This window comes from Anoplophora glabripennis, unplaced genomic scaffold, assembly GCF_000390285.2.
Source record: "Anoplophora glabripennis isolate ALB-LARVAE unplaced genomic scaffold, Agla_2.0 scaffold17, whole genome shotgun sequence".
Taxonomy (NCBI): Eukaryota; Metazoa; Arthropoda; class Insecta; order Coleoptera; family Cerambycidae; genus Anoplophora; species Anoplophora glabripennis.
In genome coordinates, this window is record NW_019416231.1 from 1,362,621 (window position 1) to 1,390,295 (window position 27,675).

The 27,675-nt window shown below is 34.7% G+C and overlaps 1 protein-coding gene across 1 annotated transcript in view; it reads left to right on the plus strand.

Moving 5' to 3' along the window:
- The window catches only part of LOC108917850 (protein slit), a 362,966-nt gene that overhangs the window by 24,489 nt on the left and 310,802 nt on the right, over positions 1–27,675 (plus strand). The window lies entirely within an intron of this gene.

Sequence of the window (27,675 nt, forward strand, 5' to 3'; positions counted from 1 at the left end):
ATAATAATTGCTTTATTGCCCAACAGAGATTCCATTTACAGGGCAAATACAGAAGTAAAAATAAATAAAAAATAAAAAAAAACGGAGTTAAATTTATCAAAGCAGAATGTCTAAAAAAGAAAGAAAATATATAATCCAAGTCATAATTTAAACCAATTATGAATACATATATGGGTTATAAATTAAGGTAAAACATCATCATTCAAATTCCGAACAGCTACTTGTATAAGTTCCCTCAGTGTACATGCATTAATATCACAGAGGTGACTAAGTCTATTGTAATTATTACACATCACAAAAATGGGCGATTTAAATAGCAAGTTTGTCTTGGGTGCACAACAATAAAAAGTCACAGTATGTCTAATCGATGACCTAGGCACAGCAAAATTTAATTGACTCAATAGATCACAGCAATCTATTTGGCCATGTAAGAGTTTGTATAAAATAGAAAGTGTAGCACATTTGTGCCTTAAATTTAGACTAATTAAATTGAACCTATTTTTTAACAGGCTATAAGCTACACCTCTTTCAGGATAAACACCATCAATTTTATATACTAGATATTTCAAAAATTTCCTTTGGATCGATTCAATATCAACTTTGTAACATCTATAGAATGGATACCAAATCACATAACCATACTCAAGTTTGGAACGCACATAAGAGTAGTATAGTATTTTCAAAGCATCAATGTTTGTAAACGTTCTACAATTTCTAACGATAAATCCATACATTTTCATTGCTTCACCGATTTTCAAGGAAATATGTTGGTTGAATGATAGTTCATGGTCAAACAGAATGCCAAGATCCTTATAAGAGTCGGCACGATTCAAAACAATGTTTTCTAATTTGTAATCATAATAAAGAATACATTTCTTTCTGCTATATGAAACAATTTTACACTTAGAAGAATTCAGGCACAATTGATTTTCATTACACCATATCAATAACTTGTTAAGGTCATTTTGTATCTCTATACAATCCTCAACACTATTAATATCTCTATAAATCTTCAAATCATCAGCAAAAAAATAGTTTATGACAATCAAGGACATGACTCAAATCATTTATGAAGAGTAAAAATAGCAGAGGGCCAAGGTTAGATCCTTGAGGCACGCCTGACGTTGTTAAATATGCCGGGGATTTAAAGCCATTATACTCAACATATTGTTCCCTTTGCTTTAAGTAAGATGAAATAAACCTTTGAGCTAGAACAACAAAACCAAAATTACCTAGTTTATTCAATAATACATTGTGACTAATCCTATCGAAAGCTTTGGCAAAGTCAGTGTAAACTGCATCCACCTGTCCTTGATTATCAAGAACTTCAAATGCAAATTGGGCAAATGTTCGAACAGTAGCACAACAATTTCCTTCACAATAACCCATAGACCTTATAAACTACTGGACTCGCCCAACTGTCATTTTCCCTATATAAACGGCAATCGCTCGGACGTGTGCGAGAGAGATGGAGCTAGTAAGGGCTTAAGCTTCGTTCACAGAGTTTCGATTGCAACGCGCTACATTTAATTCAACCAATCAGCTATCGATTCCTTGCCTCTTTTTTCTGTTGGGCCGTATTCAAAGACTATAAAAAATAATATAGAGACTAAAAGACAAACAATTTTCATTTTTTCTAGTAGTGTACGTATGTAAAAGAGTTTATTACTGTCCTAATTACAGTACAATATTTGAATTGTTTTAGTTATAATATTCCAAATAGTTTTTATAATGCCTTATTTCTTATTTCTCCATTTATTTTCCTCATATCGTAAACTCGATCGGTTAAAATTACTTTTTTCTTTTTCTTTTTCCCTTTTATTTTTACAAGAGAATTTTATCAATTAAATTATAATAAACCAAGTTTAAATTATGGTTTATTATAATTTAATTGATAAAATTCTCTTGTAAAAATAAAAGGGAAAAAGAAAAAGAAAAAGAAAAAAGTAAGAGGAAAAAGAAGCATGATTAGAATCAACGTATTTTTCTACTGTCATTCTGCTGAATAGTACCTAAGACGTTACAACAATTTTTACTGTGAAAGAAAACCGCATTGAAATTGTTCCATGAATTATAAATACACATATAAGTATCTAGATATCATCTTCTTAATATTTAGAACTGTTAAGTTGGACAAAAGACACTTCAAATTTCGGTGAGTGAATAATACCTATGTTATTTTTAGAGCTGTTTTAAAAATTTTTCTTTTTCGTGTTTTATGGTAATTGTGACAGGAACAATTTTTTACAATTTTTTAGAATTATTGTAAATGTATTTGTATATATATATATATATTTTATTTTAATACCTTAACGAATTTTATTAAAAACATTGTTTGTATTTTAGAGCCCTGAGGATGGTGTAAAATAACACCGAAACGTTGGCAATGATTTAAAATATAGTGTTCTTTTATTTATTGATCTTTATCCCACTAAAACCTTGACTTGGATAACTAATCAAGATCGCAAAATAGTGGAAACATAAGTGTTGTTTTCATTCAAGGAACCTATGGTCAAGCGTTGTCCATCCTTTTCAGGGACACGCTGTATGTATGTATATTATTGATAGAGGCAATTGGATAGTTCCTTATTTTTTTCTTTCGTAATTGGACAAAAATATTTCAAAAGATTTCATAGAACTTCTCCGAAGTTTGTAAAAACAGGGACATTTAAATTAAACGAAACTTATTACAAAAATAATTTAATCACACTATTAAGTTAGTCACTTGGACACGTAAAAACTTTTGTTAAGTGTTTCGGTTTTACGACAATTCTGTGTTCGATTACGGCCTTTGCTGCAGCTACAGACCTGTACGATTTTTCTGTGGATCTACCGAATCGTAACGTACCGTTAAACTGGAAGGTAAATATTGACTTTAAAATTTAGGAGAAAATGTAGTTCGTGAAGCTTTTACTAGTAAGTTTAACTTCCCAATTCACGGACTCCGGACATACAATGACATCGACAGTTCTCCGAGAAATTCTAGCAAACAAGCGCTGTATATAATACAAATTATTATTTTAAATAATTTTCGTTGTCGGGGGAGAGAGATGTACCTCTTTTCATGCAATTGGAAAGAAATTTTAGTTGTAAGACTTTGTTTTCGGCCTTCATAAACGAAAAACGATTTTTTTTTCTTAAAATTAACTTGTTATTTTGCGCGTTTCTTGTCGTAATATGAGTTTTTACAACGCTTGTAGCGTAAATAACCAATACCTGCCGCAAACGTCTCCCTGACTTGGCCTGGCAATCGCCCTGTCCCGAAATAACCTAGCCCGTGTCCAACTCGAGCGATTCATCAGGGTTTATTAAACCTTTACGCGCTCACTAATTAATAGTTTGATTTACGATCCGGAGGAAATTTCACTGGCACACCATGAATATGATTTATCGGACGGCACCGGGCGTGTATATCCGAAGTCTCGACGTTTTCACTTGACTGCTACATTAATATGTGCCGTCCGACGTGATTATAATTGATCGGGGACGGTTAATTTTCCGAAAAAAATCGCGTTTAATCGGGCGGATGATTTGTTAATTACAAAAAGGCGAGTTTGTTAATGGAAAAGGCTTCGTCGTGGCGCCCCAGGAGTTGCGACAACGCCGGCACTTGACTGCTTGTTGAATCGTGTCACGGATAGTGTTATCTGGTTTTTTTTTAATTGCAGCAAAAACTTAAGTGGGGAATATTTATTAACTGAAAGAACAAGAAAGGAATACTGTAAAATTACAGCAATTCCAATTAAAATTACAATGATTACAAGATTGTAGCCAGCAACGTAGTTGTGGGATTCTAATAGAGGTTTGAATTTACTATTACATTGTAAATTTACAGATAAATGTCCAAAACTATGTAATTTATTGAAAAATTACAATAAAAGCGTCTGCACTAACATTTTGTGAAACTACTTTCGACCATAATATAATTTTATAATATTGCAGGTAGATTAAAAAGGTAAATTTACATTTATCTATAGAATGTAATTTATTGAAAAATTACAGTTTAAATTATGTGTGTAATTACATCATGACAATGGCATACGGATAATTATTGATGATATTTGACTACAAAGGAAAGTCAGCTCAAAAAAATGAATACTGTAAAATTACAAGTGAATAGATGACTTGTTATCAACAGCATACGTTGGGATCTTTAACTTACTAAATTCATAGTTACATTGTAAGTTGTATGTAAAAATATTCTGTAAAATTCCTTTCGACCTTAATGTAATTTCACATTAAAAATTAAAAACCTCTGACAAATGTGTAATTTGTAATTACAGATTCTCAGTTGAAATGTAAATTTACAGTTACATCATACATTTAAAAATATTTTGTAAAAATTACAACTATCGAAATAGGTTACTTATTTTCGGCAATATAATCGTGAATTCCACCTGAAATTTCAATTTACATTTACATTATAAAGTCTATACTAACATTTTGTAAAATTACGCTTTGTTTCATTGTAATTTTATATTTGTGTTAAACCAAAACTGTTAAATTTGAATATTATTATCCAAAAAGATGTCTATATACTAATATTTTGTAGAACTGTTTTTGATTTTAATGTAATTTCACAACTGAGAGAGATTAAAATCTGGAAAATTTATCTAGACAATGTAATATATAGAAAAATTACAATCGTGTATATATATAATAATAAGAAATATATCCCGTCAAACCGTATGACATTTCAATACACAGAAACATGTAAAATGTAATTCCATAAGGAGCATAAAAGATGAATTCTGTAAAATTACAAGGTTCGTGTTCTTGAGGCTGATTTCTGACTTTGAATAGAAATGTAAAAGAATTACAACGTAAATTAGATGCAATCATGTTCTGTAAAATGATCTAAATGTAATTTCACATTCGAAATAAATTAGGACATCTGCTTGGTTCTTCACATTCAACAATTATTTCTTAGTAAGCAAAGTGATGCCACATATTTATAAAAAAAAACTCTCTAATCTCAAGCTCTCGTCCCAAAACGGTGACGATGTAAGTTTAATTCTTGACTGGGGCTAGTTCTCTGTGAAATTCCCGTTTCCGAGCCATCACTCTATTCCAACCAGCAGACGGAACTGCCGCTCTGACTACAATTTTTCGTTGCTCTCGAGGACTTAACGGGGGTACATACACATACCCATTAAAGTTATGACGAGGCATCTTGTACTATAATAGCTCTGAAATTATTCACCGCAATAGAGGCATTCCTGGTGCTGTTTACATTCGCCATTGTCGGATTGAGGACACCACAATTAAATTATAAGAGAGTGCGGCTCACATACGTCGACCGGGAACAATAGGATGGCGCGCATTCGCTCCTGACGGCGAGGTTTCCTTGAAATATCCGTCGGAGGGTTATCGAAACGTTCAGTTTCGGTTCTTCAAACTAATAATCGATTTTTGAAAGTACCTGTCGATCTGGAACATTCTTCAACGGGGTTTAGTGTGAAGGGAAACGCTAGGAACAAAGTTAACCACCTTGTTTAGTTAAAGAGATGATAAAACTTATAGTTTCAATGTTAATTTCTCTCTTATACAGACAAAATTGGAATAGATCGTTGTTCGCAGATATCTAAAGTGACTACGTTCACATTTTTTGCTATATCCAGTACTCGTTTCTCTCAAAAATAGACCCAATATTTCTGTTTTCGACCTAATACACGCAGCGGCACTGTTAGACACGCTAACAAATCAATTAACCGATCTTTCTGAGATCTTTGACGGGACGTAAATACGCGCTCGGACCGAACCTAACACTAAAACAACATCAACATTTCTATCCAACGACAACCCGTCGTTGTCGGGCGGCGTTTGCACGGATTTAGAGCCTCTCCCTTGTCATACTGCCGTTTTCGTGTTTGCTAACTTCATTATACTTATATCTGGCGAGATCTGCCCGGCTGATTACGGTGCAATTAAAACGTAATTGTACGTTTGCCCCAGCGCCAGCGGAAGAATTTATTAAATAGCCTGTGGATGAGATGACGGCCCGTTCAAGTCTGATGGTGTGGTATTATCCGGCTCGTAGTAGGGAGAGTGAAGTACCTGTAATCGAGAATTGCAAAAACATATCCGGAATAATTCGGAATTGATGGATTAAAAGTGCAAAATTTTATTTGTTCCATTGCAATTGATCGGGACAAAATTGAATTAGGAACAGTCTAACGCTAAAATTATACAGGGCGATTCACAAATGGTGACTAAAAATGAAGCCTCGTATTTTTTGGTGGATGGAAATATTTTTAATTTTTTTAAATAATTTAAAAATTACACTAAGCGCAGAAATTAAAAAAAGCCTTAAAATTCACCAAAGAATACGAGGTTTCATTTTAGGTCACCATTTTTGAATCACCCTGTATTTTATATTTTGGATATCTTACGTAATTATTTCCATTCTTCCGCGGATATCGAATTTGGTTCAGCCTATACATCCAATGAGGCGTCGCCTGCTCAGATTAACCGCACTACTCGCTCTCATTTTTATCACGTTTAACTGCCGCCGCCTCCGGAACTCGCCGCCACCCGAGATTCCGGTGCGGGCCTCCCGGAAGGGCCGCGCCCGCCGCCGCTCGAATCTCGGTTTAACCGTCGTCGCCTCTCATTCAAATTATCTCAATTTAGCAGGCCATAAATCCTAACGCCTCGAAGTGGCGCTCGGCGGACGACGTCTTCTTAATTCGGGGGGAAATCAACTACCTACGTAACGACGTTAGCCATGGAGAGATTTCTTTTTAACGGTAAATGTTTAATTTGGAGTCCGTGGATAACTGTAAACATGCAGTGTTGTCGAGGTGAGATCGTTCGAAAATCGCCCACCTTTCGAATTCTCCTTACGAGTGATCAGTGAGTAGAAACACCTTTCCGAATTGTCCCTCTCAAAAAGTATCGAGTCTTCGAACTCCACTAACCAAATTACTCTTAAAATTTCTCAGCAATTAAAGCAAGAACTATGAAGTTGTTAAAATTTGTTCTTAATTTTCAAACCAACAGGCAACGTTCCATGTTGAGAGTTATGCAGTGCCAGCGAGGACCGGGTACGAACGTCAACCCTGCTAACCAAGACACGAGTGATAGACCAACTGCACGTTCTTGGTTGTATCTCTGTGTGCATTTTAATGCAAATAAAAATGTTTTTACTGAATTTACAAATTCTTTCGACTCTCACACGTAAACCTCCTGTTAAAAATGTCAACTCTGATTGAAAATGAAACTTATTTCTCCTATCTTTGGCAGTTTTCAGGATATCCGGAAATTCCATGGAATTTCATTCACTCCAAAATATAAAACTCCAGTAATCTGGATACCCAGCGTTATTGCGTTGTTTCATAAACAAACATTAGTGCTTTAAGGAGCAGCCCTACCACGGAGCCCTTATATCTAAAATAACTTTTTTTCGGTCCTAAAAAAATACATTATCCGTTCAACGATCGCTTATGGTGTGCTCCTAGCTATAAGTGCCTTCCTAGTAAACCATTATAATTCCCATAAAGCCGAACAATTCCTCAATTTACCAACAGCCCCACTAACAGTCGGATTTAAACGGACACGGGCACAATTACCCCTAATTTATTGTCTATAAAAAAAGAGATTAGGTAAGAATGCCACACAGAAACAAGCATAATCCAGTAAAGCGTAAACTGTATACAGTAGGCGCTGGAGAACACGTGGGCCGGGCGTCAGAACGCTGCGTACGTGATGCAGTGTTGCCAGGTCTGGCGTTTTCGTGCCAGATCTGGGGATTTTGAAATAAATCTGGCATTTGGAACATTGTTTCGAGGAGTATAACTATCTCGTGTGGTGCTTTTTGTCATGAAGCTTAGTCATAAAACTTTTGAATTTTTTAGTAGTTCTGACTGCAACTGAATATTTTTAAAACAAACTGAGTATGTCTAGAGTACTTTAATCTTTTTATTATCTGTTTTTCACTATTTTTTGTATGGATATATTTCAAAATGATCTTGTTTATTCACATGAGACTAGAAATGTGTTTTTTTTTTCTCAACGAATCTGATGCTAAATTCGCTCAGGTCTGGTGCTCTCTAAAAAATTCATCCGGCAACACTGATGCGATGTTGCGCGTCGGTGTGTTTTGACAATATATCTTTCCACGGCACCCACAGAAGTCCTTAACAATGAGTATCGGTTGGTTGAGTGATATAGTGGCCGGGGTGGATTGCCGCGGTTTGTTTTCGTTAATTAAAATGTTTAACACCTGGATCGAGTGGGCTCTGAAACATGTGAACCAGTGTTGTTGATAACGAACATACACCGTGACTTCTTTATGGAACAGGATCTCTTCTAAAACCAATTAATTTTCCATGGTGGAGCGAAATTAGAAGTTGAAGATTTCATTTCTAAGGGAAAATGCACTGTTTGTCTTTCGTTAAATACAGAACAGTGATTGTGGATATACAGGGCGCGCCATTTAACAGTTCCATTAGCATTTCTTAATTTAAAAAACAAACACACCTAATATTCTACACCTAATAAAGACGTTGTCTATCCGCAATTATTTGTGTAAAAATAATTGAAATTGCGCCTAGAAAATCCTAGTAAACGGTAAAATCGAGATATGGATGGAAATTCATAAGAATCGCGAGCCCTAAAATGCAACCAAATCGACGTCCCATGTAAAATTCTTGATATTCGAACTAATCTAATAAAATTTTTTGATAATATTTAGATACCAAAACTAAAATTTAATTCATTTCAAGGTCAATCATGATTTTTAAATGGAAACCCACATTTTTGTTACAGTTTCGTATTCTGCGGGGAAAAATACGTAACTTTTTTATGAAATATTTTTCTTGAAAAGGCTTGCTGTAATAAAAATATGGGCTTCCAATTAAAAAATCAAGGTTTTTGACCTTGAAACGACTTTGATCATTGACTTTAAGGTTAATCTCAAGGTCACCGTGATTTGATCCCCCCGAAACCTGACGACTTATGTTGGAAATATTTTTCACCATCCTGCTTACTTCTTAAGATATTAGCCTGAGAATTCAAATGGAATAGCGAAAGTATAGCGCACTCTGGCGAGAGAACGAAGCATTTTGAAAAAAATATTTCATACAAAGGTTACTTATTTTTTCTCGCAGAATGCTAATCTGCAATAAGAAATATGGGTTTCCTTTTAAAAAATCAAGGTTGGCCTTGGCCAATGACCTTGATAATTGACTTCAAGGTCACATTCAAGGTCGGCATAATTTGACCCCCTCGAAACCTGTTAACTTTTGTTCGAAACATTCCAAAAATCGAATCATATACAGGGTGTTCCATTTAAAAAAAACATAAGTTTGGTTCGTATCTTTGGAACGTCCTATACAATTTCTATTTTCTTAAACTCATTAAACTCACAGAAAGATTCCCTACAACTTTTATGTTTACCATTTTTGTCTAACTCAAAAAATAAGCGTACAACAAATAGGCGAGCGGTTCACCCCTAAAAAGATGCTTCTAAATGAAGGTAACCGGCTAAATTTTTAAAACAAAAACCTACAGCATGAATTTTTTTTTATTTTATAAAGTGAATTTTTCTGATAATTTACATATTTTTTTTTTATATTTTTCGGCGTGGTTAGTCAATTATAAACAAAAAAGTCGTAATAATAAATTACTTGCCGAATGGCTTTGAAAGTTTTTTATCGTGAAATGAACCAAAATAATCACATTTTGTTCTTTGACAAAAATTCGAAAAATGCTTTATTTCCGAGATATTTACAATTTAATGTGAAAAAAGTGACGAAATCGACAAACTTGCGGAATTTTTTTCTCAAAAACTACTGAACAGAATTTAATTCTAAAAAAAGCATAATAATTGGCAGATCTTCTATTTTAATATATATTTTTTTTTGCTATAGGTCAATTATTTTATTGAAGGTCTAAAGCGAGTAAAAAAAACAGTCTTTTAAAGGAAATCAAAATGGCAAATAAGTAAATGGAAGCAGGCTACAAATAGTGAAATTGTAACTCTTGCCACATGGATGGAAAATCGAAAATGGCCGTTTGGATTATTTCGAAGGAGAAACTGCGTTCAAAAATATTTTTGTTCATGTAGTGGAAAATATTCTACGAAAAATTGTAACTGTTTGTCATCGAACCTGGAATGCTGTGTAGTCTGTGCGTGCTCAAATAAATGTCAGAATGTTTCATCCGAAATTGATGGATGGCTTATTTCAACTCGAGAACTTGTCGAAAATAACTTATTATTTAAAAATTAAATAAACAAGAAACTAATATACTTTTATTGCTCTTAATANTATATATATTTTTTTTTGGTATAGGTCAGTTATTTTATTGAAGGTCTAAAGCGAGTAACAGTCTGCAGTCGCTACTGTTGTTAAAATTATAGAACCAGCTAAAAAATTTTCAAAATTTATTGAAAAATACAAGAGTTCCAGCAAAAAAAACATTTTTAATTCTCAACTTCAAGAGCTAATAACTCTACAGGGTGAGCTAGGAGGAAAAAATTTTATATGAACTTGTGACATTATTTTCCCATTATCTATCCATATCCGAGAGATTGCCCACCATTTCCGGGACACCCTGCATACTGAAAATGCTAGAACATTCGATACTGACGAATTTGTACAAAAACAACGATCGCGGTACAAAGAAAGAAAAGATATAGGCGTTAGGACGGTTGGATGAATAAATAAATCTTATAAATCTATATTTCGGCAGATAGGCTACTCACGGTATATTACAACAAATGATACTTATGAATTCCCTGTGTTTCCAGAATCCACAGAAAATGCAACTACTCTGAACAAGCAAGCCTTCACAAATTAGTGCAAAAAAAAGAGGGGAAGGTCCTAAAATCTCGTCTAAACGGCTATTGGACTCTTCTACAAATTTACTCTGATTCAAAGAACCACGGGAAAATTCAGCTACAAAACCTGTAACAGGCCAAAAAATCTGTGCTGCGTTATATTAACGATACACTCATGTAATTACCCACAACAAAACAAATAAACGCAAAACAACTGCAGTAATAGTAAAACAGTCTTTTAAAGGAAATCAAAATGGCAAATAAGTAAATGGAAGCAGGCTACAAATAGTGAAATTGTAACTCTTGTCACATGGATGGATAATCGAAAATGGTCGTTTGGATTATTTCGAAGGAGAAACTGCGTTCAAAAATATTTTTGTTCATGTAGTGGAAAATATTCTACGAAAAATTGTAACTGTTTGTCATAGAACCTGGAATGCTGTGTAGTCTGTGCGTGCTCAAATAAATGTCATAATGTTCCATCCGAAATTGATGGATGGCTTATTTCAACTCGAGAACTTGTCGAAAATAACTTATTATTTAAAAATTAAATAAACAAGAAACTAATATACTTTTATTGCTCTTAATATTTTTGTAAAATAAAAATAAAATAATTATCCTATACAATAAATTATCCAATAACTTTTTTATTTTTCGAGACCGCTAGGTCAATTATTATCATTAGGTTAATTTATACGATTTAAAAAGCTTATTTAGTTTAGTTTTGATATAACTTTCAAGTCGATTTTAGCCATTTATAAAACCAAAAATCGAATATTTAAATTTTACTAATTACTTGCAAAAACCTTACTCCGGCTACAAAACCAAACAAAATGATCTTTTGAACATCTGTATCGTTAACATACAGGCTGTTAAAAAAAGAGTGTAAAATATTTCAGGAGGTAATAATATGAACCAAAATAAGCAGAAAAGTCTTAATAAACATGGGTCCGCAAAGTAACGGTTGCGGAGATATGGACCACTATTCGTTTTACAAACATTTTATTTTATTAGGAATAAACCGACAAAGGAAGCTTTTAACAAACAAAAAACAAAGTTACAGAAGATGTTCAAAGTGCCCTCCGTCCATTTCCAAGCAGGCACGACATCTTCGTCTCAACGATATTCGAACTCTTTCGAAAACACCCTCCTTGGTTTGGATTTCTTGACACTTTTGATTAATCCGTAGCTGCAGCTCTTCCAGGCTATTTACAGGAGTACCATACACTAATGTCTTCAAATATCCCCAAACAAAGAAATCTAGAGGGTTCAGATCAGGCGATCTTGGAGGCCATAAAACAGGTCCGGCCCTTCCTACCCATCTATGTGGAAAAGTTTGGTGTAAATGCTCTCTAACGGCCATGGAAAAATGAGCTGGAGCACCATCATGCTGGAACCACATTTGTTGCCTCTGATTCAAAGGAATGTCTTCCAAAAACTCATACAGTGTGTTCTGCAGAAAGTTGAGGTAAGCAGCGCCTGTTAATCGGTTTGGTAAAACAACAGGACCTAGAAACCTGTCACCTACAATACCCATCCAAATGTTTAATGAAAAACGTGCCTGATGTCCAGATTCTATTAGAGCATGAGGATTTTCGTCGGCCCAAATATGCGTATTGTGAAAATTAAACACTCCATTTCTTGTGAACCCGGCCTCATCAGTAAAAAGAATGTTTGCAAGAAAACGAGGGTCTTCAGCATCATGACGTAGAAACCAGCGGCAAAAAACCAAACGTGCTTGATGATCATTTATTGGATTTAAGGCCTGTACTCGTTGCACATGGTATGGATAAAGCAGTTGCTCGTGAAGGATTCTCCAAACAAGAGGACCACTAATTCCTACCTCGGCTGATATTCTCCGCACACTCGTACCTGGATTCTGCTCTACCAGTGCTAGAATTTCTTCTTCTGCTCTAGGAGTGGATACCGACCTTGGTCTTCCGGATAAATGGCACTGTTTGCTCAAGGAACCGGTATCACGCAATCTTTGGTGAATTCTTCCAAACATGCGTTGTGAAGGAATCTGGCGATTTGGATAAGCGTCAACATAAAGACGTCGCGCTTCGGTGGCGTTCCCATTAGCACGACCATACATGAAATGCATGTCTGTTAATTCTGCGTTAGAGTAACCAGCCATAGCGAAAGAAAACTTGTGCACTGAGAACAACTGTCAAATACGTACTGTTTATTTCACTAAACATCAACCAACTGTTATAAGAAAATACACAACGTTTTTGCAAAATAAAAAAAGGGGCTAAAAAACATAAAACATTCCAAATCTCCGCAACCGTTACTTTGCGGACCCATGTTTATTGAGACTTTTCTGCTTATATTGGTTCATACTATATATTTTACACTATTTATTTAACACCCTGTATATCGATTAAAAAATTCATAATAATGTTTATTGTAAATATAATCTAATCCAAGATATTGTAAAAAGAAAATTTAAATTTGAAGTGTTATCATAATTTTCTTTAATACTTTTTTTTACTCGCCTTAGACCTTCAATAAAATGATTGACCCATACCAAAAAAATATATCTTAAAGTAGAAAATCTGCCGAGTATTATGCTTTTTTTAGAATTAAAATCTGTTCAGTAGTTTTTGAGAAAAAAAATCCGAAAGTTTGTCGATTTCGTCACTTTTTCACATTAAATTGTAAATATCTCGGAAACGAAGCATTTTTCGAATTTTTGTCAAAGAACAAAGAGTGTTTATTTTGGTCCATTTTACAATAAAAGCCATTCGGCGAGTAATTTTTTTTACAACTTTTTTGTTTATAACAATTGACTGACCACGCCGAAAAATATAAAAAAAAATGTAAATCATCAGAAAAATACACTTCATAGAATAAAAAAAGTTTCATGCTGTAGGTTTTTGTTTTAAAAATTTAGTCGGTTCATGCCTTTTCTTTAGGGGTGAACCGCTCGCCTAAAGCTGACTTGAAACACAAACGCCTCGAATGCTCTTTCGCCTGGACTATTTTCCACATGTGTATTTTCCGTCACTCCGAAACTCGTCCCGATTCGAACGCACGTCCTGCAAACAAACGTTCCGCTATTTTGTTTCCAATTCGGACATTGATCGACCTGCCGCTTGTTTGTGACAGTTTTATAATTATGCAGCGCGGCGCGCATTTTTCGAGCACCGGGAGACCGTCCGTTTTAAGTGTCGCGATGAGAGCGTGGTCGACGGAGCTTTCCCAATTTCACGCCGACCACCGACGCCGCGACGAATTAGAGCCCAACTTTTAACTAGTTCTGTTCGAACATAAACAGCGGAATTAGAGCCGTATGTCGAGCGCCAGCCGCCCCGACAACCTATTAACTTCTAGCACTTGTTTGTGTACGTGTCGCGTCCGTTTTTCGTTTTTTTTTTTTTTCAGACAAATGAACGCCGCTCGTAATGCGAAATGATACGTTCCGTCGAGCGTGATGACGCCCGAAATATTTACGCTGTCCCTGATTAAAAATTCATGGTGCAGTTGCGTTGCGCAGGATGTAGAGGGCGTCATATCGAAATCCTGCCAGACTACTAGAATTTAACGTTTCGTTGTAACTATTTAAATAAAATTTAACAGTTAAATATAGGTATCAAAATAAGTCCATCATAATCTCTTTTTGTTGTAATGGAAGGTAGATCACACATCCAGAGCTTTTAAAAATGCTTACAAGCCACGTCACTATCGAGGATAGGCAACCGACATCGCACCATTACCATTAAACTAATACAAAAAAATAAAAGGGTCAAAAGAATTTCCGAAATTTTTCCGTGATTTTTGACATACTGTATTTAGGTGAAAAATGGTCGTATCGGGAATTAAAAAAAAAGCATTTTGAAGCTCTAAGATTCTAGTTTTTAGATCTCTCGGTCGAATTTTTTTAAAAGCTACGGTTGTCGTGCAATTCTAAGAAATATCGAAAAATTTTGCAAATTTTCTTTTTTTTTCAGAGTCCACGGACTTGAAAAAAAAATTGTTTTAGCTAAGCCGTTGCAAGGACCAGATAGCTTGTTTAATCAGCTTCAATTTCCTTTTTTTTTAAATTTCGATATTTTTCGACCATTTTTCATGCTGCCGCAACTTTTCGGAAAAAAAATTATTTTTCATCTTTTATAAGAATTTTAAAAGCAGGAAAAAAGGGTAATTTATGATTTTTTAGAAAATTGACGGCTAAATTAGAAATATTCACGAAATGACTAATGTTATGCATGACTTTTACAGTACAATATACCCAGAAGACCCCTGTGAAGTTTTATCTCGATCTAGCGAACCGTTTCTTCATTTCAAACAGTCAAACTTTTGAAAAAAATTAAAGGGTCACGTTTTTTGAGCTTAAACTCTTCATAATCATGATTAAAATGGCAACATAAATTTTTTTTAATTGAATTTTTAACGCAAATAACGTTTAAATTGATGAAAAAAGGGTAGTTTAAAAATAACTGTTTTTTAAGTGCACAAAAATTAATTAGAAATTTCTCTCAAAAAACCTGTATCAACTTTAATTTTAATTTAATTAAAAGTTGATGAACATAAGCATAGGACAAAAAAGCCGAATCGTACTGAAAACAATTGGATTTTGTTTTCTTCAATATCCGGAAGGTTTTCCAAAAAAAAACAGAAAAAAATTTCGAAAATTAAATTTTTTTTTTTTTTCATCAATTTAAACGTTATTTGCAGTGAAAATGTGAGAAAACCTCTAACATTTTTTTTTAGAGTTGCATGATAACCGTAGCTCCTAAGAAATTTCGTCCGAAACATCTAAAAACTAGAATCTTAGAGCTTAAAAATGCTTTTTTTAATTCCCGATGCGACCATTTTTCACCTAAATACAATATGTCAAAAATCACGGAAAAATTTCGGAAATTCTTTTGATCCTTTAATTTTTTGCGTTAGTGTATCAAGTAAACATCTCTAAACTGCAGATATTTACTTTATTTATACAGGGTGTCTTTAAAAGGTCTGTACAACGCTCCACCAGATATAGTACCGCTCAAAATACGTAAGTTTACTTAATTAAACTTACTTTAGTCCAAAAATTGATAGTAACGGGGTTACAGTGTGTCAAAGTTGAAAAAATAAATAACATTTTCTATAATATATTTAGTTGTTTCTTCTAGACTAGAGGGCGACACAAGCGACCATTTTAGTGCTGTATTATTGTTATTACTCCAAGTTTCGTCACCCCACGTCAACCGTCTTCAGACTTAATATAAAAAAATATCTTGTAGATAGATGTTCCATTTTACACTTTACTGTTTTATAAGTTTTGATCGATTTTTGCTGTTTATTTTCAAAATACAAGCGTCCCCCGCATTGTTTTGATAAGTAAACAAAAAAATACTCATAACACAAACCCTCTGCGAGATAATGGTATATTTACGGTTAATAAGGTTTCAATAAATATGTCACGACACGTGACAAATACTTTACCTCTCACTGCTGCTATTTATGAAAATTACCGTAATATCTAAACAAAGTAAACACATAAAACGCATCTTTCTTTCAAGTACTGCATTACGGACATGGGCTAATAATAAACCATGGCTTGTTTGTTTTGGTACTTTTTTTCCAGGAGCTCATATTGAATAAATTTATAATCTTTTATTTTTAAAACTTCTTTTTCAACATAGTTGTCTGTTTTTATACAGATTTGAAACATATGTCTTAATTTTAATGTTCTACCAATTTCTGATAGATTTCCTACTATTTTCGTAAAACAACAGTTGGTTTCGACCCCTTTCTGGTTAGTGTTAGGGAAAACGCAGTAGAAAACCTGGTGTCGGTTCATCGATTGCCCCTGATTGCGCTGTAGAGTACTTGTTGAATTTTCCGGCTAACCGGACAACCTACAACCCGTTGAAATTTACGCCCGCTTGTCCTCTAATCGGGATTTAAATTAAAGCTGTCGCTTTCCAAACACATGTTCGATGTAACCGGCTAAAAATAAGGATTGGATTTTCGTACCGCACATAGGAAATAAACGTTCGTTTCAAGCACTGGGTACTTGAAAAGTTTCACAAGTGCTTGTCTGTATGAATACAACATGCCGCTGATAGTACACAAATGTTTTGTGTCATATTTTTGTTTCCTGGAATATACATATGTAACTCGGACGGCTGCACAAAAAATATGTACCAGGTAAAAAAAAAGAGGATCGGAGACGTAGCATCAGAACTATTTCAAATACTTAAGAAAATAGTCAATAAATATTATTGGACGATACGTCGGAAAGTTTGAAATAAATTTATAAAAATGTTTGTGGCTTCTAAACAAGACAGTCACGGCTTTGAAAATAATTATTCTTTACTTTTTTAATTTGGAAAATTTGCCTTATCTCCGGTCGGTTTTCTGTACCGCGTAATTTATTTAAACTCGTGCATTCATGCGGATTATAAAACAGAGATAACATATCCCGATTAATTTGGAAACAGCCTGGTCGTTTCCTCGAAGGTGTCGTTACGAGTATGTCTAGTCTAGACCGTAACATTTCCCATTATAATTCCTCCATCTATTTTGGCCAAATATTTAGTTGCGTATTTTAATTAAAAGGGTAGAAAACAGCCCGGATATAATGCAAATATCTCCGGGTGGGTAAAAGAAGAACATCCGCTGTATACACAGTCGTACACTTCATGAAGAGTGATTAATGAGAATTTTCCGCATAATTTTAATATAATCCCGTACGAAAACACGGCCGGCCAGCGCTAAGACCGTTGAAAGCGAAATTGCGAGCCTGTACGCCAGAGTTTTCCCGATTATAAAACGCAATTTGAATATTTATAGTGCCCTGGCTGCATTTATTAATAAAAAATTCAATGAAAACTTCATAAAATGTATCTTCTAAACATTTTTTATTATTTTCGGTCAGATATGTATATGTGTTGGATATACATATACATATCTCTTCTTTTTATCGTGCGACACCCCCTAGTTATTTCACTAGTCAGCGCTATACAGAGTGTGAGTGAAAAAATGGTAAGAAAGTTTTCAAAATCATTGAAATCTGTTAATAAATATGCAAACTGCCTCGCTAAGCACAATAATTGACAGTTGACCCAACTTTTACCACCACGCCATATTGATGTGAAATGTTGCCGGATTTCACCCACAATTTTACAAGCTCTTAATGATTAAATAGACACTTTTATTCTAATAAAAAGTTGATTGCCATGCGTTAAACACGAAAAATATATGCGAGCTAATATGTGTTGTATAAATTTCATTCGCATATATTATTTAGTTCGTTCAAATTAGTTTATGTAAAGGTGGTACTACAACGAAACTACAGTGTATAAGCATAGGCTTCGAACCTCCTTAAGCAACTGATTTAAATCGAAAAAAAAAAAATCACACGGAGGTTTAAAAAATTTAAAGCCTTCTCTCTTGTTCTTTCCACCCCAACCACCACTTCACTTAATATAACCACGTATTTGAATAACCAAAGCCGTTATTGGTTCTCACGAACTATTGTAGTTACTGGTTTTGCAAGAATCTTGTCTATTTATTCAATCGAAAACATTTTACTTATTCAAACATAGATTTGCTATAGAATTCCTTGACAATTCTATTTTACAAAAAATTCTCTTAAATCTATGAATGTACTTTACAGCAATGAAAGGAAATGCTTCCAAACGATCGTGTGATCGAACCCTTAGTTGCTCCGTCACCTTGTTAAAACAAATGCTCTGGTATATTATCAGAAATCTAGTTTTTTACATCATCGTATATTATTCAACAGGTAAAATATTTCGAAAGATCAGCAAGATAAAAACCGCTGTAATTGGCCCGTTATAAATAGGTTCTTTTCTCGGCGACCAACAAATATTTTGACGACCTTTCGCTTGTGTCTACTTAAAAATTGTGACTTACTTTTTTAAAAGCTTGTATAAATATTACGCTCATGCGGCGCCACCTTTAGATGCGCTGTCATTTCAATTTTAAAACTTGCTCTATCACGAATCTTTTTTTGTCGTTACACGTCGCGTCGCCCGACAGGTAGAATATTTCCGAAGATCGGCGCGACAAAACAAACCCTAATAATCGCCTTGTTGTAAATTTGTTCTATGCTCGCGTTTACAAATATTTTGGCGGTCTGTCACCACGGCGACGGTGGGCGCCGGAAGAAAAACTTCCTAATTGGCAATTGGAAATCGTGTCGCAGCCGACAGAGCGCGTCTTAATTGTCCTAACGTCGTCGGAAAAGGGCTCTCGTAAATGTTAATTATCGTTTTGAAAATTAATATTTCAACGGGGGCGGATGTATAAAGGGTACAATTAGTGACTGAAGTCGGCAGCCTACGCAAGTAGGACGACGATGTTTGCTAGGTCCAGTTGGGCGCGTTTAATATTTATTTATTCCAAATTTATCGTAATTGGACAGTTATTGTAAAGTTGTTGGAGTCTAGGTTAGGGTTTCGGGGGACAGGGGAGTCACAAAATTAATTGAAAACCTGATAAATATACGGGGGAGATAGCTTGTCGATGTGAAATTCATAAAAAAAATAGGCGTTTATTATAGATAAAGGAGTATAAAGGTGGGAGTTCTGGGACATAATAGTTTAGATAGCGTCAAGAGAATTGAAATAAATTGAGAAAAAATACAGACGTGAGTGTCATTACTGAAGAAAATCCAGGCGAAAGTTAAGGTAATTAGTTAAATAAACATGGGTTCCTAAAATTAATAAAATAATATACTTAACATGTCTTAACATGTCTCAACATGTCTTAAACTCCTGGTAATAAATTTGATATATTTTGAATAATTGAGATTCGTTGAAGATATTTTTGTTGCGAACATTGTTACACTTGCAATTTTGATTAATTTGTCGTCGACTTCTGAAGTGCAGCGTTTATACGCATAAACGGGTATATCAAATCACTTCTTGAGGAATCGCTTTGAGGTAATAACCGAGAACAGATTAAAAAAACGGCGCCGTTAAGTTTTCGACGTGCCTGTTATTATCTCATTATTGGTGGTGCTATTAACATAAATCATCAATCAAAACTTCAATTTCAGCCCGCGTAATTACCATATTTAAAATCTGTAAAATCTATTAATTCGTAAATGGGATAATTTCGTACTTAAGAGCGTTTCACAACGCGTTTAATTAATGACCCAGGTTAGCCGGAGGAGCGTTGAGAATTTTACTGAACGGATAGGTCTGTCAAATATTTAATATGGGCTTTAAATTTTGGAAAATTAATTCCTAAGCAATAAAAATGAAGTTTGTCTAGAAAGACACAAATCACTTTCGACTGTAGTGAAATTTTGAGGTATTATTTTGAAATAGAAGAGAAAACCAACAAGTAGTAACCTTTATACACTACATGGCATTGATTCGACCGCTCAGTCTTCAGTATGGGAGAGGGTTATCACTAGCTACAATATTTCGCGATGCTATGGCAGCATTTTGACGACATTCCTCGTATACTACTGTCACCTTAGTCGGACATCCTGTATTTGATTATAATACTCAAAACAACCATTTTTTTCTTCAAAATAGGGCCTTGCCATTTTGTTTTTATCTTGGTTTAAAACATCGCGCGTGTTTCGTGGCAATTAAATACCATTTTTTTCATGATAAAACACTAATCCCTGTGATGTATGAATGTCGTGAGCCCTAGCTCGTGACAGTAACACTGAAATATTCGGTGGGTATTTGTATTATTAAAATTACCCTTTGCACCAACGTAAATGTTGTACTAATGCTGATATAATGTAATTCCTTGAAATATGTAGTAACGAGTTTATATATCTCTTTTTTCTTTTTTTTTTTTTAGGTAAGTACACTAATTGATGTGGGTGGTGGTGTTATCTGGTAAGGCTTATTTGTTATTTTTACTTTTTTAATTTAAAATGGGAAAACGTAAATGGCTTATCATTTAATCATCGAAAAAACAGGCTACCTACAGATTCCTTTCATTCACATCCGGGCAAAAAACTCCTCGGGGCCCTTCTTTCGTAATTATCATTGCCTTAAAAGAGGCTCGGGCACTTAAAACACCGTGACGATGCCTCCGAAAACTTATTACGTTACATTACTTCAATTTTTTACCGGATTTCGTCTCTAGGGAGTCCTGTCGACGAAAAAAAATTTGATGGACGTCACTCGAAAGCTAACAGAACGGTTATGAATGAAACGAAATAAGAAAAGCTGTTGTTCTCTTGACAACGACTTGTTGAGAGACCATGGGCGTAGTTAACTATTATAATGTTGTATGAAACGTAAATAACCAGACCAGTGGCGTGCTAGAATGAGTATTCTTTCCAGATTCATTAAAATGTTTTTCTTGAAAAACAAAATATGTTGTGTGGTTGTCGGAAATGATTCTCATTTTGTGATTTTTCGGCGTATTCCTAAATAGTAGCGCCTCAGTTTTACCCGCCAGTGTGTGGACCATCATTCATCCTCTTATCTCTTCTGAGGTGTGTTGGATACTTTTAAGTGTGACTCCACAGATAGTCGGTGTGCCTGGCTAGCCCGAAGCCATCACTTGAACTCTTTAATAACGTTGTTTGATACGAGGCGTCATTATTATGATCACAGTCATTGTTATTAAGAATCGAGACGGAGGAACGAACTCCGATATACCGGTCGTTTTTGTAGCTGGCATACGTAACGTTGTAGAAAGATGAAATCGTAGACGATATACAAGTTTCACCGTTGTCTTGTAAATTCTGATGATGAAAATCAGAGGAAATAAGCTGTTTAGTTGCAGAAATAGGACACATGGGTAGTATCCAAACAACTCAAAATAAGAGCATTAATTTAAAAAGTATATATTTACGTAAAAATTAAAAAAAAATTGGCGCCCAACGTGGAGCCAGTGAAAAATGAGAACAATAATTCAAAATAAAGTGGTTCTAATTGTTACATTAAATAAATGTTTTCTGCACAGTATTTTTAGAGTTAGAAATTTTAAATCCTGTTAAAGTAGAGGTAAATAATTATATTAAATTACCAAAAGCTAGGATATTCAACTTAGCAGCTGCTAGCATTTTGATATATCTTGAAAAATGGTTATTTTATCTTTAAATATGCTGAAAATATAAATTGAAGTAATTAATTGGTCACATTGAAAGCTAAGGGTATGGAAAATGAATAAAGTTCACTTTTTACGAATATTTACAATCATCCTTCGTACTTGAAAATAGTGAACATACGCTTGTCTTCATTCATTATGCCACAAATGTTTAAAATATTTTCTGTTTTGTGAGGATGGCGCCCTTAAATACACTAAAACTAATGATTCAAAGCAAACATTTAACTTTCGGTTGTTTTTCTCCGGTCCCGATATCGAAAACAATCTTAAGAATGATCCAAAACCGATTGTTACAGTTGTACGTTTTGTTTGATGAAGAAAAAGAGTGATGTCATACGTGTACCGTACAAATTATTTCAGTTTTTTTTCATCGTTCGTTGTAAACCATCAAAGACGAGGTGGTAATAAAGTAAATATTGTACCTGAGATCTAACATGTCTATGGAAGCAAAACATGTAAACTACTATATTTAACTTTGAATCACTCTCGAAGATTGGATTTGATAACGGCATTGGAATTATTTAAATAATGCTATAAACAAACAATCTCAGATAGTCCTGTTGCATAGTTTTTCCAAAGGCATCTTCAATATTCCAAATATATACAGGGTGTTCTGAAAAATACTTGCATAAGTTCAGGGTCTGATAGAATTTCAAAAAATTTTACAATTATATATATAGCCATATTTTTTTGTATAGAAATCAGCAATAAAATATAAATTAGTAAATTTGGCAGTTTTACAACCTGTTTTTTTTAAATTTGTAGTGCTTCCAAGTTTATTGTAGATTGGCCTCAAGGGCTTGTCGATTTGCGGAGGATGTGGCGTGTCCTTTTCGGTAATCTCTCTCATTTCTTGCTTGTTGTTTATTTAAGTATCGTGTGTACACACGGCCTCCTAGCCGTTTGGAAGCCATTATGAGTAATAACTAGAATTGTTTGTTTGTCGTGTGTGAGAATATCATCTTGGTGTTTTCCTATTTCAAAATCGACGAAGGATTCGTAATTTATCGAATTGTGTGTGTAGACGCGACCCACGTTAAGTGTTAACGCTTGCCCAAGCGGGTACCGTAATGTAGGATTCTCTCACGAGTTCATTTTATGTGCTCGCATGGAAAATAAACGTTGGGCATGAATAGGTTTGCAGTACGTAACTCTCTTTAGTTGTACAATGTGTGCGGATATAAATAGAATGGATGCCGGGTATTAAATTTTCCTCGAGTCTTCGTAGATTGTAATTTCAAAGTTACATTCGTCAAATTTATGATTTTTTTTTAAAATAATGATTACATTAATTACAAAAATAGTAAAATACTAATGTAAATTACTTTACGTGTGTATAACGAGACACTTCATTCGATTTATTCGTAATGTACCAGATATTTCTGAAAAATTGCCGAATCCGACTAATTTCGATAACCGTTTTTGTGCCGTCAACAAACAGCAAATAGTGCACCCCGTTAAGATTCGCCGTTATGTCGTTAATGAATGTTATAAATAAAAGTGGGCCCAAAACAGATCCCTGAGGCACACCCTATTTATGCACTCATCTTTCAGACCTGAAGCCAGGGAATTGAACTAATTAGGTACAACTATCGATTCTGTAGATTTATACAATACTTATTGTATTGCAATATAAGAAATACTACGAAAAAATGCAGCCATTTCGTATTATTGAGATATATTATTTTTGCAATGCGAAATTAAATTCTGTTAATTATACTCGAATGTATTTATCGATATGTTTTTGTTTTTAATTAATGCCAAAAATGTTCTGATTTGTCCGCCAAGTAATAAACGCGAAGGAGTAACGGCAACAGCGCAATAGAGTATGAATGAGGACAGGTGGCGGGAAATTTAAATAAACGTATCGGTACACAAATTAGTCATTAAAAACAGATTACATTCTACTTGTGTTTATTTGTGTAATTCAATTTGGAATAATAAAATAAAATGGGAAATTTTCAAATCAAGTATGTTTTTTTAAATCTTTTTTTTATTTATAAAGTAAGATAAACTTTCAATACAACAAATAAAAAATACATATAAAGCAGCATACAAACAATTAAATATTTATACTTTGCATCACAGCGCATATAACAATCTATGCATTTTATCATTTATCATTTTAAATTAACGTTTCAATAATTTCATTATATTTTTTTAGAATATTTTTGGTTGCATCACAGTATGTATGATACTACATATATCAAATTGTATTATTCTTTTATAAATGCAATCGCTTTAAGCCCTTGTAAGGAACAATTAAATTCACAGAAGTGCATCATAGTACTATACTACTTAAGCATGTAACTAAATCATATTGAAACTTTTCCACGTGATCACAGTTTGTAGATAATCTAAAATACATATATTTACAAAAAGAGCAGTGTATGTTTTGTGCCGTGTGTCTTTGTCGATTAGTTGATGCCCTCGAACGGTGTGCTGAGGTTCTGGCTCCAAAATCTTCTCTTCAAAAGCTTTTTTCCTGCTTTTGCTAATTTCTGTTCTAATTCTCAAGCATTCATACTTTCTTTTGGTTACAAATTCTCCTTTCTACCTATGCATGTTCGTGCACCGTTGCCAAGTTTCAAATGATTCAAATAAAAATTCTCTAAAAACAGTTTGATCAAACGGCTCAGAAAACTTCTTCGGCTAATTTAATCTCCCTTGAAAGGCGTACACTTGGTATTTGCCGCACCCCTAGTCAACACCAAATGTTAATCTTACATTAGAAGATTAGCAGAATTGCCAGCGAGATTACCACCGTAAATTGGTATCCAAATTTCTGCATTACGTTCTCCAACTGCATCCTTAATGCCGTTAATTTACACAAACGGCTTAGCGTTATAATCTGTTTAGCTGGCAACTAATGCATGTACCTCGTATTCCTACTATTTCACTTATCCTAGGAATGTCAACTAGCTGCCGGCACATGCGAACTATTGATTTGCAGCTACGAACCTGGTACGTAGGCGGAGATCAAGGCGTAACGTGCATCATCCCGATGTCGTCGAATACGACGGTGTATTTTTTTCCTTCAAAAGAGAAGTCTTCGGTGGCGGTTGCACAAGATGCCAGATCCTATGCAGTCTCAGACATTGGATTCCAATTCGTACGAAAACAGTTATATTTTTGCAAAAAAAACTTTTACATATTCCTTACAGTAAACTAACTGCTGTTTAAAAATGTGTACACATTTAAAATTCGCCCTTTATTCTTTATTCTCTAACTATTACAGCACTGCCAACATAACTTATAGTGTTCAGATGCATTTAGAAAGTCCTAGTTTCTATTAACGTAGCGAATAATACGTTCATCAATTTTCCTAGGCTTCTACGGACCTCGTACAGAGTAGCACTATAGCTTTTAAACATGTCACTTACTGCGGCAAGTTGTACTTCTTTCCCCGTCGCGTCGGTTTTGCCAAGAGAGAGTTATTGCGGGATAAAGTAAGGACCGAGTGTAATTTAATTTGGCCGCAGCAAATGGGTTTAAATTAAAAGAAGTCCTTAGGTACTTACAGTAGAGCGTTTGACAAATATCTGGTGTTCTGTGGAAGCTGAACATAACTCTCCTCGGTAGTAAGATCGAGACAAAATACATCTTCCGAGCTTTTTTCTCCAGAGGAAGGAGTTATAAACATTTTTCTTAAGGTTCTTTTTTTCGTATAAGTCTTGGGTTAAGAAATGTTATAATTTTCTGAAAAAGCATATATTTCTTATACTGATTTAATCATCAACACTTTGTTAATAAAGTTGAGATTTGCTGCTCTTTGATTTTGAAACAATTGCAAAATTCAAGACGACTAAGGAAATCAGCTGGTTCGCTTCAACCCTGTGTGGTTTGTCGGTCTTCCAAATACGTGGTTAAAATTCATCTTTATCGAGCATCGACTGAACATTACTGGTAGCTTTATTAACAGAAATTTCATAGAACCGGATTGACGAAACAAGCAGCCAACGCCCCCTGAAAAAAACTTAATTAATAAATCAAGAGTTCAACATTCTATTTCGGCTATGCGTTAATCATGATGTACTATTTATGTCCCAAAAAATGATAAATAATAAACGAAACTGCCATATAATTAGTGGCACGGCATCGAATATGAGGAGGTCGTAAAACGTCAAACAAAAAAATTGAAACGCCAACAGATGTGTCATAATAGCTTTTAAGTGGCTGTAAATACGTCGCCGATGTCTACCGTTCTGTTTACATAAAAGGTGAAAAAACTTGGTTGGAAAAACAAGTTCGAGGCGTGCAAGGCAAACCGTAAAAGACGCCTGAAAAGGATGCTGATACGGTTCATCAAAAGGACCTACAAAGTCCTGGCTTGTGGAGCGGTACTACTTATTTATACCATCTTTTCGCACAATATGGTATAGTCGTTACGATCTCAATTGGAACCGCATAAAAACATTTAACTCGTAAATTCTACGAAATCCATAGACGTCCAGAAAAATTTTGCCCTGTCTCGTCTAGATATTCCGAGCTATATTACCATATAATTACCATGCGATTGTTAAGTTTTTTATGTGTAAAACCCCATTCTAATAAAGCATGTCGTAAAGTATCTAAAGATTTATAATTATAATCTGGACAATCGCTTAATTTATCTCGAATCATGTTTAAAGTAGGAACTTTATTTTTTTATACATATTATAAATTGTGCGCCGCAATTCGTTAATCCGTTTCCTAACTTTGTCATCACATTGTTCACTATTTTCAATTTTCAAACATTCATATTATTTAATATAATACGTTGACTTTTTACGTGTAAATCTTTGTTTTTAAACTCTGGGTTTGTTTCGATACTTTCGACAAAAACCGGTTCCACTATTTGGGGATTTTCCTGAGTTATTTCGTTATCCTCCGCTTTACTGGTTACGATATGTACATATAATAATATCAACTAATAAATAATAATATGTATTATACCAACAACATACCCCGCCAAGCAATGCTCTGCACGGCACTGGTAAAGCGGCAATGCTAAGTCAACCCGTGTACCGTACAAAAAATTATTTATGACCTAGTGGACCAATACAGTTTTAATTTGATGACCAGTTATTCGGGTATAAATTACGAGACACATCATGTTCAAAGCATAAGAAGAAATTTCAGGAGAAGTGCATACGGTTCTGTGCTTTAAGATTTACACGTTCCAATTGACATCGTAACAACTATACAGTAATATGGTAAACTCTTTATTACACTAGTTTACCGCATACGCTAACTACTGTACAGGGTATTTCATCCACTTAGCCACTTAAATGATTATTCAGTTCTACATGTTTTATGCTGCGTTAATCATCGTCGTCGTAACCGACATAAAATTTATTCGTTATCGAAGACCTATCCCATAAAAAACGTCACGCCTCCCGTAAGTCACCGATCCGTCATTAACCCCGACGACCGTCCAGCGGGGCACAAAGGCCCTGACAGCAAGTTATTAAATTCTTTTGTGCCCCGTTCCCGCGAGTCATCCTTGAACGGAAGTCTTTAAGCCGCTATCCTGGCTGCCCCGGCGTAGGAAAAAAAAGCCCATCGAAAACTTCACACGGTCCTTTTCGAGAGCTGGCGCTGGCCGTTCGCGCTCGTCCATTGTTGCGATGCGCTTTTGTTCCCGGACCCGGCCCGTCGCGATGGAGGTGCCCCTATTTGTTTTTACACGTCGGAATCGTCGTAGTTCGGAGGAGGCCTTTGTTTTTCGCGCGCTAATTTCAGCTGTAGCGGAACGGGTTTCGACGGTGGCGGTACAAAGTGTTGTTAATTAGCGGGAGAAAGTTGGGCGCCGTGGGTTTCCCACGGTGAATTATTTTTTTTTCGGGGAAATGAACGTCGATAGT